The sequence below is a fragment of the Passer montanus genome, unplaced genomic scaffold (assembly GCF_014805655.1).
Source record: "Passer montanus isolate IOZ18808 unplaced genomic scaffold, ASM1480565v1 scaffold13, whole genome shotgun sequence".
Classification (NCBI taxonomy): Eukaryota; Metazoa; Chordata; class Aves; order Passeriformes; family Passeridae; genus Passer; species Passer montanus.
In genome coordinates, this window is record NW_024359832.1 from 5648838 (window position 1) to 5662718 (window position 13881).

General features: G+C 40.2%; 1 protein-coding gene across 15 annotated transcripts in view; it reads left to right on the forward strand.

Moving 5' to 3' along the window:
• Window positions 1–13881, forward strand: part of APBB2 (amyloid beta precursor protein binding family B member 2) — a 165605-nt gene that overhangs the window by 8722 nt on the left and 143002 nt on the right. Inside the window, exon 1 of one of the 15 annotated variants that reach the window (XM_039698865.1) lies at window positions 8956–9015. The exons of the other annotated variants lie outside the window; for them this stretch is intronic. The gene's annotated coding sequence lies outside the window, so the exon portion shown is untranslated. Of the gene's footprint in view, window positions 1–8955; window positions 9016–13881 lie in introns of those variants that run through there. 15 annotated transcript variants of the gene reach the window in all.

Consider the following 13881-nt stretch of genomic DNA (forward strand, 5'->3'; position numbering starts at 1 on the left):
GTCCTAGAGAGCTCTTCCGTGGCACACAGTGTGAGCATGTCCAGAGTTCTGCTAGAGCACGCTTGCCTGGCACACTGTGTGAGCCTGTCCTGAATTTTCCCTGCTGCTGAGTGCAAATACCTGATGACTTCCTCAGGCAGACGGTGTTCAAGCAGGGAGTTGGGCTTTCCCCATTCTGGGGTTGTTCTTTGAGCTGAGGTTGCAAGCAAATATTTTAAGCATGGGTAGATGCAGTGTGCTGTTATGGCAGGATGTGTATCCTCCTTGCACAAGGTGAGCTTGAAAGGAGCTGTTGAAATTCTAGATCCTTGATAGTAGAGGATGAAACTGAATTTGGATAGGTTTTATAAACTAACAGAGGAGGTGTTCTGAGGAGAGTGACACACATATCCTGCAATTCCAAAAAGAAGACACTAGTGCTCCCAAAGACTGGCTCAGGAAAGGCACCTGCCAGAGGACTCGGGTGGAGGCAGGAGCTGGTCCATAAATAGATGAAGAGGAATTTTGATTATACAGAGGAGATAGATGATGAGATTTGCTGCAAATGCAACAGTAAAATAAACCTAAGTCACTTGCACAGTTAGACACTAACCTGGATATAAAACTCTTCTGTGGAGCAGTGGGGAGGCATAGTCTGTGCTAAGTACAAATAAATGCATTTAAAAATGTTTTCTAGGTTTCTTTTTTTCTTCTCCTTGTCTGTTTCAAGGACAGGCCAGGGTTTATCCCGTAAGATTCTAAGTAACCAAATTTGAAAATAATTGTGTTTTGTTTTGCAGAAACTGAAGTTTCCACATGGGAGTTTCACATACAAGCTATGTTCCTCTGCATTTTCTTGGCTATTCCTAATGCAGTGTCTGTAGCTTTTATTATCTCTAATTCAGAAGAACAAGTTACCTCAAATGCTTTCACAGCACACCAGGGAGTTTTAATAGGCCATGAGAGACCATGTGCAAAGCTTGTCAAGTAGCCACAGCTGGTTGGTAAAAGTGGATGATTAAAAACTAATGTTTTCCAAAGGCTTGTAAGTTGAGTGTGACAGGCTCATTGATTAGCCATGTTTCTACCTCTCTCAGAAGCTGTGGGTGAAAGAACTTCTTTGAAACAGGGCAGTGCACACAGGAATGCTTGATTCTTGCTCATACTTTCTTACCTTGATGGTATCTGCACAGCATACAGCAAATGGTAGTAAAATTATTGGTACTTTTGAAATGGGTGTTGTCGAGGTTTTTAGCCATAACTAGAAAGCAACAGAATATATTAAACTTGATCAAATATTGCAGTTTGAAGCAATAGACTTTTGTGTGTGACAAGCACATCACAATTTTACAAGGTGAAGTAATGCAGGTGAAATAGATTGGTTTTACTGAGTGTCTGCTGAGGCAGAGCACACAGAGGCAAAGCACTGTAGTGAAATGACAGTGTGGGTTGGATACACTCTGATGGGGAGCAAGTATTTAAAAAAAAAGGCATCTCTACTGGGAAGTCTAGTGCTGTTATCTTAAGGGTCACCAGGGATGGCTTCAGAAACTGAGCTTACTTTAGAACATTAGCTTATTGTCAGAATCAAATCACGAAGAGAGGTAGTACTAGGAGGCTTTTACATGCTCATTTCCCTCATTTACTCCATACTTTTTCATGGTATAACAATATCTGTGTTTAAAACAACCTTTTTCTTAAAACATTTATCTTTGAAGAGAAAAAGCAAAGTGCTTTTCAAATTAGGTGCTCTGAGTACAAAGTTAAGAAATAGCATGCCAACAGGAATTTTTAGATCTGCTGGTTCTCCTGTTGTCACATGGATTTCATCACATTAATACAACTTTTGATAATTGCATCCTTGACCCAGTTACTCTTTTGCTTTCTTTTCCCCATTGAGTCGGGCAAGCATAAACATTTAATGTATATTAGAAATGAGAAGTTTGTCTTCAGAAACGAATCACCATGGAAGGGGAGGAGGGAGAACAGCAAGTCTTGTGATTTTTTTTCCTGCATTCTAAATGAAATTGTTAGCTAGATGCTTAGGTCCTACCATGCTGATGGGGCTTCCCCCCAAATACTGATTGTGATAGATGAGTTTCTTGAACTGTATTAATTTTTTTAGCTGAAAACTGTAAGCAAGTAGCATGTCACCAGTGATTGTGTTGCCAAAGGAGCTCTGTTGATGCCACCACTCGGGCAAGTGGCATGTTTTGGACTTTACTCCTGTGAGATGGCAATTGACTGTTGGCCCATATTATAAGGGCAGAAGAAGATATTAAGAAAAATAAAAGCTGATTTTTAAAAGAAGGAGTAATTACCATAATAATTTTCTGTGTAGGGCCATTGGTAATATAAAAGAAATTAGTTGATTCTTTTTTTTTTCCTTGAGGATAAAAATAGGAGCTAGGAAGTGATGATGGTATACTAGACACTTTGAGATTGCTTTTATCATAGATGATATGTTTTCCTGATTATTCACAGGTAATCATTATCACTTAGGTCCTTCTGTCTTTGTCTAGAGGAAACAAATCTCGTTTTTAGCCTCCATCCAGGTTTTGTGTAAATCATTCATTGCTCTTCTGTTTCATTAAGCTGCAGCCAACCATCAGATGTGGGATCATATTATTATTATTAATATTAAGGAACTCTGATGCTTTAATTACCTGTGTGCCACACTTTTCAGTGCTATAAAAGAGAGATTACACACTGCCTGTGCATCCAGGCAGGCATAGTGACAATAGTACTGGGATTTTTTTCTGTGAATTTTTGAGTAACTGTTATTAAGATTGTCATGTGTATGTAACCTTTCAGCATACAGAGCATAAATTGCTGCCCAACTAAACTTAGAATATGAAATCAGTAGAACTTTACTCCAATGAATTAAATCCCACACTCTCAGGTATCAAAATTGGTTGAAATTTGGTGGCTTAATTTCACATCAGTGACACCTTTGTACAAACATATGCTTGTTATCTCAGTGCAGCAGTGTGGGATTTCCGAGGATGAGCACTGCAAGCTTCCAACTGAGCTGAAAGGTCTCACGTGCCTCTTCCCCAGCATGGAGTGACTTAACACCTCTCAAGGCCTGTGCACAATTGTGCTTGTGTGCAATTAGCTGCTTGACTAATTCCCAGTGTTGGTGATTACTGCTGGTTACAGAGATAGCATTGCTGTTTCCCTATACTAGGTATTTTGTAAAGAACAGAAATTAATAGGTATATTTTGTTGCAAAAAATGTGGCTTTCCTTGTGATGACTTTTCTTATTGGGAGGGAAAACAGAAACTTTGAATTTCTCCTTCTCAGCAGACTGCTGCTTCTTGGAGTAAGTGAAACAGAATCTGTAGGGAAAGCTGTTATTTTCTTGGGTGACTAACCATATTTTTTATTCTCTGTATAGAATCATAGAATGGCTTGGGTTGGAAGGGACCCCAAAACTCTTGTTCCAACCTCCAGCCATGGGCAGGGACACCTTTCACTAGAAGAGCTCAGAGCTACATCCAGCCTGGCCTTGAGCACCTCCCCAGGGATGGGGCATTCACAGCTTCTCGGGGCAAGTTCCCCACTACCCTCACAACAGAGAATGTCTTCCTAACATCTACTCTAAACCTGCTCTCTTTTGCTTTGAAGCCATTTCCCTTTTCCTGTCATAATATCCTCTTTCTCCATCTTTCTTGTAGACTGTGAAAGAGAGCTTCATGGGTTTTTGGGTGTTTTTGTTTTTTGGTTTGTTTTTTTTAAATCTCTACTCTGAGCAATGAAGTATTGTCTTTTCATGCTTTGCATATTTCTTTATTTGGTTCAAATAGAATATAAACGTGTAAAAGTTATTTATTTTCCAAAGTGGTAACGGCCCTGGTGCCTTTGAAGCACAGTGTGTAATTACAGAAGAAACAGTCAGACTGTTAAGTTTTAAAACAGATATTAAAGGAAAGAATAGTTAAAACCATGTATGGAAAATGGAACAAAATGCAATGTAAGTTAATCTCTTGGTAGACAATGTCAGAGTAAATGACCCGTTAATTTTCTTTTTCTACCTTAAGATGTGAGTCAGGGTAAATATTTTTATTTCATCTGGTCTTTAATAAAACATTTGTTATGGCAGTCATTTGAGTTACAAAGCAGTTATGAGTTGTACTAAAGGGGAAACAATAGAAGAGCAAAGGAGATGCCAGATTGAGGAAGACTAGGGGTGGGATGTTGCAAAAAAAAAAATTACCGACCAGAAGTTAGGAGTGCTCAAAAGGTGCATTAATCTTGCTGGTACTAAATAAGATGTTGCAGATGTGTACAGATAGACTAAACCCTTATACCGAAGAAATAGAGCCATTATACAGTGTATTGTAGAGTTGTTCTCTAGGAAGAAATTAATAATTTTAATAATGAGGAGTAAGATAATTTGAAATCCAACTTGGTGTAAGAATGTTCCTTGTTCTGAACACAAGCATTGGCTTTACCCCACATAGTACTCAGCATTTTGGGGGGGACACATTTTGGGATTTCTTGTCCCTTGCTTTATCTGGTCTTTCCCTTCCCTAATGTTTTTGATCTCACCTCTTCTTTCTGTAGTTGTACAGTGCTCTTGGTGCTTATAGCTCTGGAAAAGCTAATTGAAACAAGATTTTGCTAATTGTCTTTGGAAGTGGCACAAAGAATGACTGGACTGGCTTGCTCAGCCTGGGAAAAGGGAGAAATGCTCTATAGTTCCTGGCTTTGAACTGCTTGTGGCTATATGGTTTCCCAGACTGTGGTGGCAACTTCCTGTTTGGCTGCTCGGAGGTGAATTCCAAAAGCTTCAGCAAAGTTTGGTGTTTCTTATTGCAGAATCTTTGGCAAGGTCTTCACTGCATACATAATTATAATAACAGTGTGTTAAATACAGAAGGTTGTATAATACAGAAATTAAAATAGTATTTATTAAATAGTATCATTAATATTTAATTCTATATTTAATGTAGAAATAAATAGTATTTATTAAATACTATCATTATCTGAATTTATAAAGTTCATAGTTGTGGTGTGTGTGACCTGAAACCCCCCAGTTTTAGGGCTTAGTTTGTATATTAGAGTTGCCTGTCTTAAAAATACCAAAGGACATCTCCTGTCCCTGATGTTTTTAAGTGTCAGTGTAGCATGTAAGTGATTTGTATCTTTGAACACAGTGCTGGAGAAGGATGGGCAGTCCTAGGAGCAGTGCTAGGATTTCCCTGCTCTCAGTTCTCCCCAGTTCATGGTATGTAAGTTGTGCGTGGATAGATAAAATGTAGGAGAATAGAGATAGTGGTGAAGGTAATCTCACCCCTAAGGAGTTGCAGCTGGGCCAATTATCAAGCATTAAGAACAAGCCTGCCCTTAATAGGCCACAGCTGGATCCAGTTAAGAGGGGTATTGTAAAAGAGCAGGTTGGCTGGTGGAGAGGAGAGATGGAGTTTGTTGGCTGAAGAAGAAAGAGTCAGTGCTGTGAGGAGCTGTCCCTGAGAAATCTCCAAGGTATGAAACCTTTGCAACAAGATGGCAACAGCTGTGGGCTGCCATCTCCAGCCCATGAAGACAAGGAATGATGATCCAAGGAGTGTGTCTTCTTGTTCCTTGCAGATCTGCATGGCAAACCAAGGCAGCTCTGTAAGGCTGACAGAGAAGATGTTAGAGCAAGAATGAGGGTTGGCTTCTCTAAATACTCTACTGTATTTAAAGTCTTTATGGCAGCAATTCAAGATTTTATATATACAGTCAGTGGTGAACCTTTAATATATGTGGTAAGATCTATCCTGTGTTGGACTCTAAGAACAGTGTAGAAAATAAGTTTTTCCTGCCTAATGGAAAGCATTTGCTACCCTTGTTACTGATGGTATGCTGATTCTGAGTAACCATTGTAATTGGCATGCATAAGATAAGATGGAGGAGAAGTGTTAATTTTGAGTCACTCATGGCCAGGAGTTAAATATGGCATTGTGCATTCTTAATCCTTTAAAAGATGTTGTTTCCAAAATTCTTAAAAAAACCCTTGGATCTGAATAGCTTGGGTTGACTATGGGTTACTGCTATTAAGTTACAACAGGGATTTTGATGTTCTGAGAAAACATTTTTACCTGCCAGTGTAATATTTGTTCATTTCTCTTAGCAATACGTGGTTCCTTTGGCTTTGCTCCTGCATTTTAGACAGCACTTTAACATCTTCAGTACTTTGATTTTGGCCTACTGGTGCTACTAGAATAAATGTGCCGAAGTACTTCCCTCTGATATAAGTGGGCCCCGAATCACGTTTGAAAGCTGTGTCACTTTGTTCATACAAAATCTTTCCTCTCCTTCCCCAAACTGGACACTGGGTCATTGCACAGCAAAGAGTGCAGACACAGCTTTGCTCTTCCTTGAAGTATCTGGCTCTGAATGCTTTAGGCTGACAGTGTCCAAGCATCAGCCAGGTTGGAGCGTGTTTCTGATGTTGTTTCCTGGCAGACAGTGAGACCTTTGTAGTTTCAGGATTGTTTTTCAAATATATGCTTTTAGTCCTGGTGTTTCAGCTGGTACTTAAAAAAATAATTATATATATCCAAAACCCATGAGAAACTACTTCTCTGATGAGGGGGACTGGAGTTTGAATCAAATTGGTGATATTTTGAGGTCAAGATATGCTTCAATTGAACATATTCCCCTAATTCTTGCTATAAAGCATAATTTTTGCTATAGAGCAGCTGCAAAACACAAGGTAAAATTGCCTTAAGCTGAAGATTTGTTGACTTTGCTTTTTTCCTTTCCTCCCCTTCTAAAACCGTCTGCAGTATGTTGTGGAGTAGCTGTGTTTGGACTCAAAAGTGTTTTGCAATGCTTTAGTGGCAGCAGTGGATTTGATACAGAGCAACATTCTAAAAAAGCATGGCTTTGTATGGAAGGCAGGAGCACAGCAACAGACAATTACCAATGGGTTTTGTACATGATGCAAGGGGAGCAGGGAGGCTGTGGCACAGAGCAGAGGAGCTGGAAGCATATGTGCTGGTTGATATTTCACTCTGCTCTGGTGGGTTGGACCATAAACATGTCTCCCTGTTTCCCTTTTTGTGTTTTGCTCCCTGCCAAGGCAGATGCGAACTTGCAGTGTTATTTGAGGTTTCTCTGTACAGATGTACCTTTTAACTGCAGTTAGGGCAGAACACCTCCCTCCCTGGTGGGTGACCTGTAGTAGCATTGCTCATGTCCTGTGTGACCACAAATAGAGAGAAAGATTAACAAACACTTTTCTGTTGTAAAACTTTCCCCCAGGTTGAAATGGATAGGAAAGTTCAGTGGGGCTGATTAGTTCTAATTTCCCCCCCTGCCCCCCAAGCAAATAATTAAAGGTTGCTGTTAAATTCACCTCATTCTCTATTAAGGTCGTATTAAACTGCCTTACTTAAGTAGTGTTTTTAGTCTTGGTAGAGGAAATCATTATATTGAGAAAAACACTTTATTGTGGAACAATTTTAAAATTATATGGAAACATAGTATTTAGCAACCAATGAAATTATTTGTATTACAAGACACCAGAACAAAGGAGTTATGAATGTTGTGTATCTGCCATGAAGGTACCTGCCTTCAGTTCCTGCATAACCTCTTCGTGCTTAATCACAAAAGGATCTGTCTACATTGGCAGTGCTGAGGAATTTGACACATGCTCTAAGGTCTAGTTTGTGTAAGGATTCCTACATATTTCAAATACTTGGTAATTGTGCTTATGTGTTTTGGGGGAAAAAGTGGAGGGGGAGGTGGCTTGAGTAATGTTGTTCAGTTGGTAGTAAAATAGTTACACATCTATCTTTTCTTACTGAGTCAGATTTGAGATATAGGTGCCCTTAAGGCCTTGCTTTCTGTAGTCCCTGGGGAAATTTCTCCACCTGGATTCTTAGCAGTGATGTTCAAAGTGCTAGCTGCAATCTAGTGTTTGATCATGTAAAAGATAACCAGCCCTGTAGATACATCTACAGGGATCGTGTGACATCCAGGAATTGGCAGGAGGGAAATTCCTCTGGCTGGTTGTTGGTTTACATGCAGGTGAACTCTTCTTTTCTTAGGGATGGTTAAGTGAAGAAAAGACTTAGAATGAGTGCCAGGCTATTTCTCCTTGGAAGACTAGTCAACAGATTAAGAATTTACAAACTGCAGGAATTAGCAGCCTAAGCTGTTACAGGCTTTGAATAGCATGTGCTCAGGAGCATTTTTCCTTTGCCTTGTGAGGACAGCTACATTTTACAGTGGTCATTATGCTCCTGGCAGGGTTTGCAAACACATCCAGTTGCGTTTGGCTCGACTCCTGTTGCTTCAGTGTTTTGTTTTTCCAGAGTGCCTTCAGCTGCTATTCAACACCTTTTATCAATCTGGCCTTAGCACAGCATGGAAACAAGGAAGGCTTCCATGGAAAGTCACTGTCTAGACACTGACTGATGTTACTTCTGTGTTTCATCATCCTCTCCTCCAGCATGGATCTTTTTGGCCACTGAGGTAGGGAAAGCCCACCAGCTCAATGGAGAGGCAGCGTTGAAATGGAGAGGTTTTCTGAGTGATGAGTGATGTTGCTGAGTGATGGATTTAAGTTAGAATGGGGAGACTTTATTAAAATTTAGGTTTTTGTGTGTTCTTGAGTAAAAAGAAGACTTTTTTCCTGAAGTTACCTAATGCCCTGAAATATGTGCAGTTAGAAGTTGGGCCAAAGTTGTACAGTACATTTCAGTGAAAACCACAATGTGTTCATGGCTAAGGATACCTTTCATGAACTTCCTGTTCAGCTCTTTAAAACAAATAATATTGTGGTATTCTGTTCCAACTCCTTTCTTATTGTAAAAGCTTTTTTTTAAATTTTTTTTTTTTGGTGTGCCTTGGAAATGCACTCTTCATTTTAAATGAACTTAAGAATTCATTTAAGAGAGGTTAGAACTAAAGGCTAAAAATTTCATTTATTTTATTTTTCTCTATTCCTTTTCTTTCTAGACTCCCTGCACTTCTGAAGATTTGAGGCAGACAGAGAAGCTGGGGGAGGTTATAAAGTGAAGGTTTGGGGATTAGATGTAAGTACAGCCATCCCATGTGCAGGGATAAAAGAAGGGTGCTGCTGTTAGCTCTTCCAAAAGCTTGTTGTTGAATCCAAAATAAATCTCTTGAAAATCTTCAAAGACTTGAAAACCTTCAGACTAAATGTAGTGTGTAGTTTTGGATTCGTGCTCTTTTTCAGGAGCTTCAAGTCCACATCACCGAGCACAGAAGAAAAGAATATGTGGAGAAGTCAAAGGAAGAACAACAGGCATCTCACTGCAGCCAGCTGCTCTCTACCTTGGTGCTATCTCTTCCTATTACAAAAACAGTGTGTGGCATTCTTGGTTGTAAAAGCTGGTTGTGCAGGAGGGTTGCATTCTGCTTGGTGTTTCTAGCTGAGGACACGCGTGTTGGATGATTAAAAGAACAATTTGGGAAAGATGTTGCTTATGTCACTTCAGTGTTATGCAGTGTTGGGGTAGTTGTGGTTGATGTATCTGTGATTTGAGGATGGTAATAGCCTTCTTAAATCGAGTAGAAGTTGTGCAGCTTAGTACTTCAGAGCTTCTTTTTGGCAGTTAAGATAAAAGATGTACACTGTGGTTACTGAAGGAATAGCGATGATAGGAAAAAAGTACTATCAGACACTGTTTCAACAGCTGTGGTTTCTATGATAAAGACAAATCCTTACACATAAAACAAACTGCAGTTTAGTAATTAAGCCTGTTTTGAATATAAATTTATATTTAAATTCTGAGAGCAAGCTTTTGTCTGCCTCCCTGAAGCTGTGTGAAATCCTTTGAGGGAGAAGGGAGGGAGTGCTTAAAAGCCATTTCTGATATTAAATGGCTTCTGAAAAGCTAGGCTCATCAAACCCAGAATTTGAGGTTTGGGAGTTAGTGTTCACAGGGTGGGAAAAAATTTACTGGGGAGAGCTGCTGATTCTAGAGTGCCAGAGGTCAGCTGACCTGGAGTACCCCTGTCTGGGCATCACTCCTTGTCCCCATTCCCCTGCAGAAGGAGGGACTGGTGGAGTGCTGGGGGCTGGCTGCTCCCTACAGCCACTGGCACTGCTGCAGCCCCTCTGTGGAGCTCTGACCAGGGTACTGTGAAGCTGAACAAACTCCAGTGGTAGCCAAGCTTGTAATCAATTAGGCACAAGGTGAAAATAACAAGGAAGAAAACCAAAAGGTGATACTTGAGTGTGAAATAAGACCAGGGCTTCATTAAGGGACTTAGGATTGACAGCTGCTCAGCATCTTCATCCCTGTGTGTGCATGGCGAGCCAAGGCTTCCATCACAAGTGCTTCAAAGGCTAACTTGGTTGTATCCCTACATCTAAACATTCTTTGCACATTTCAGGGTCTCCTCTGCTTCTAAATAATGGTTTCTGTATCTCTACTCTGTCTGGTGCAGATGTTTACCTCACCCTTGCTCTCAAGAGCCTCTAGTCTAAACATTTAGTCTAAACCTGATTTATTCAAGTCCTCTAACTTTGTACTTAAGTGGTATGAACAATTTTATCCAGTGTTCTAAGAAGTTGTGAACTCCTGTCACAGTTTTTTTTTTTGGAAGAAGATAAATGCGAAGAACATAAATTCAGAAATTCTCTTCCTGCTGTGCTCAGTGTGAGAGGGGACCTCAAAATCTGGAGGGAAAAGCTGTTATGGCAGCAGAAATAATTTTTAATTGAGACTTGCTATTCAGATGTCCCTTTCATGTTTCCTATTTCAATCTTGAAAGAGGTCTGTGTATTATATGATGAAATAAATGACTTTTTAATATGCGTATGACTAGTATCTCCCGAAACTCTGTAATTTAGGCACTTATGTGAATAATAGCACATGATATATAATAGTATGTTGCCTTCAATTTTCCAAACTCTATTAGAAAGGGCAATGATGCACAAATGTATAACTTCGTTAGTTTATATTTAGTACTTTGCAGCCCACTTTATGCAGATATCTTTATTTGTATTGCAGTGCAATTGAATCACTGGCATAATCTTCTGAGCAGTTAGGCTGCCCAATTATGATTGCAGTGAGTCTGCAGAGATTAATGAATACAACAACTTCTCTAGGTTTTAATTTTGTTTCCATTGAACAAAGTGTGCTGGAAGGAACAACTGGGAAAAATAATCTGGTTTTATCTTACTGGGCTAGCATATGGCTTCTGTCTGAATGGAAGCATTGGCTCTTAGCATCTGCAAAAGGCAGCTGCCTCATGGCCGGGGCTTTCCTCTGAGATGCTGGGCTCTGACATCTTCATGTGAGGGTGTCAGTGATTCCAGTTCCGTCCACTTTACCTGCAGAGTTGCTGTGTAAGGGTGACTTCACTCCAGTGTAATGGAGAGAGCAAACTTCCTCACTGTTTCTGGAGAGGACTAACAAGGCTCATCAGTTGAGTATGTTTGACCTGGGGTCCTTGAGCACCTTGAGTCCTTGCAGTGGGTGGGATTTCAGGAAAGTCAAAATGTTCTCATTTTAAGTGCTTTTTACCTCCATTTTTCCCCACCTTTTTTTTTTCTTTTGCTTTCCCACCTTCTAGTGTGCTGCCCATAGTGAAATGTTATATGCAGTGATGTACAATTTGCCACAGAAGTCACCTGTATTTTCCCATTGGCGTCCTGCTTGTGTTTCCATCACTTTGCTTTTTGCAGAAACACCCTTTCATTATAGCTGAAGCATAGATTTTGTGCTCAGACTGTACATGACGCTTTCTTATCTTTCTTTTGCAAGTGCTTGTTCTTTGTTTCAGACCGTGTAAAGGTCCAGACACCAAAATGACATCCTGAAAATACCAAAAGGCCTGTGGCTACTCTAGAGGAATTGAAATTGAATTCCTATTTTCATCAGGACACCATTAATCATAGGCTTATGTGATGAGCAACTCCACTGTATGTTTGGGTACAGATAGTTGATGGGAACTGGTCTCTTGATACTTGCACTGCTCTCTTCAAGTCTTTATTTTGCTTTGATCTTAAGTGGTCACCTTCAATATTGAGGTGAAGCTCATAGATGTGGACATGCCATCTTTTTCTACAGGCTATTACCTGAAGTGATTGGTCTTCCAGAGAGTAAAATCTACCACAGCCCAAAGGTGAATGTAGAGCAGAGCAGTAAGCAGTGAAATGTGCTTTTTATGACTGGAGTTGATGAGTTTGAAGGGGAATCAGTGGAGGATTTTCAGTTTTCTTCAGTGATGGCAATCATGTATTGCAAACAGGCAGACTTGTTAAGTGTTGGTATTTCACTTGTCTGTGGGAACAGGTAGGAAAAAAGGAAGGAAATTACAAGCTACATGTCTGTTAGTATTTTACAGTGATTATCTGTGTATGCAGCTCTGTCATTGGCATGGCATTCCTGTAGCTCCATTACTGAATATTCCATCCCTCACTGGGACTTATCAAAACAGTTTGGTGGATAGTTGGGCAGTAACTGTTGAGCTTTTGCCCGAGTATGGCGAGGCTTTCCTGATGTATGGGGACTTAATCTCATGGTATTGATATCAGTAGAGTGAGAGAATCTGGCTGTTTGGGTACAGATGATGTCTGGGCCTTCAGTAGGGAGAGAGAGTCTTTTGCAGACTAGAATGGGTTACTTTTCCTGGGACCATGTCTTGGGACAAAGGGACTTCTAAAAGGAGACCCTCAGGAGAAGGTAGGATTTGGATGAGGTAGAAGAGTCTACCCACTGGAGGAGCTAACATCCTGGGAAAGCAATGACTTGGACAACACTACAGGTTACCTTCCTAGAATAGAAAGGAAGATGATGTAACAAATCTTGACGGTTTCCAAGGACCACTTAATTAACTATGAACAGCAAAAAAATGTAATCACAGTTTGGTTTGCAGAGTGGCAGAAAAAGACATAAAACTTTATTTTTTCAGCTGGAAAGAAATTCATCTGGACTTGTTTTGAGGGCAGCAGGATAATTTAATCTTAGGGACATTGATTTATCTAAGCTTCAAGCTAGAACATTTTTTCTCTGAAAAAATAGATCTTTGCTCATGCTAAATATATGCTTCCTGAGGTGGATGGATTGAAAAAGTCTTCAGCAGCACAGGCAGTACTGAGAAGACCATTAAGAAATGTGTATGTTCCCAGATGCTGAGCAGGCAATTTCTGAAACAATTTTAACTTTGCACAATTTATGGAGGGGATGCTGGTGTGTTCATTATGTGTGGAACAAGAGGACAAGGGGAGCTCTGTGGCTGGGATAGATGTCTGATAAATCTCCAGATGCACCAAAGTGTCATTGTAGTCAGTATTTTAGAACTATGGAAGAGGTAGGTCTAAGATCAGAAAGCATTCAAAGGAGGGCTGTTTTTCCTTCTTGAGAGGTACTAGCTCTGCAGAAGTAAGCGTTTCTCTGAGTTATCCTAGTGTACTGTTAATGTGGAGCTGTCCTTCCCACCTGCATGAGGATCAGTGTGCAGGTCCTTATGGTTTTCTGTATAGCTGGCTTTGTGTATCTTGGATCTTTTTGTCTCTTGGCACTGTTTATTGGCTCTCCCTTGTTTTCCCAAACAGATTGGCTTTGTATGGGTGGTAGCCAGGAAAGGCAGAGAAGACATTGTAGGGCAGGTAGAATCATGGAGTCATTGAATGTTTTGAATTGGATTGGAAGGGATCTTCAAAGATCACCTGGTCCAAAAATCCCACTGCTGTAGGTAGGGGGCATCTTAGTTTTTGCTAGACCAGGTTTTTCAAAGCCCTATCCAACCAGACCTTGAACATTCATTTATAGGGATGGGGTATCCACAACTTTTCTGGGCAATCTGTTCCAGTGCCTCATCACCCTCGTAATAAAAATATTTTGCTTATGTCCAGTCTAAATCTACCCTTTCTCACTTCAAAATCTGCTCCAGTTTCAGCAGGTACTACTGCTCCCATGTAGGGC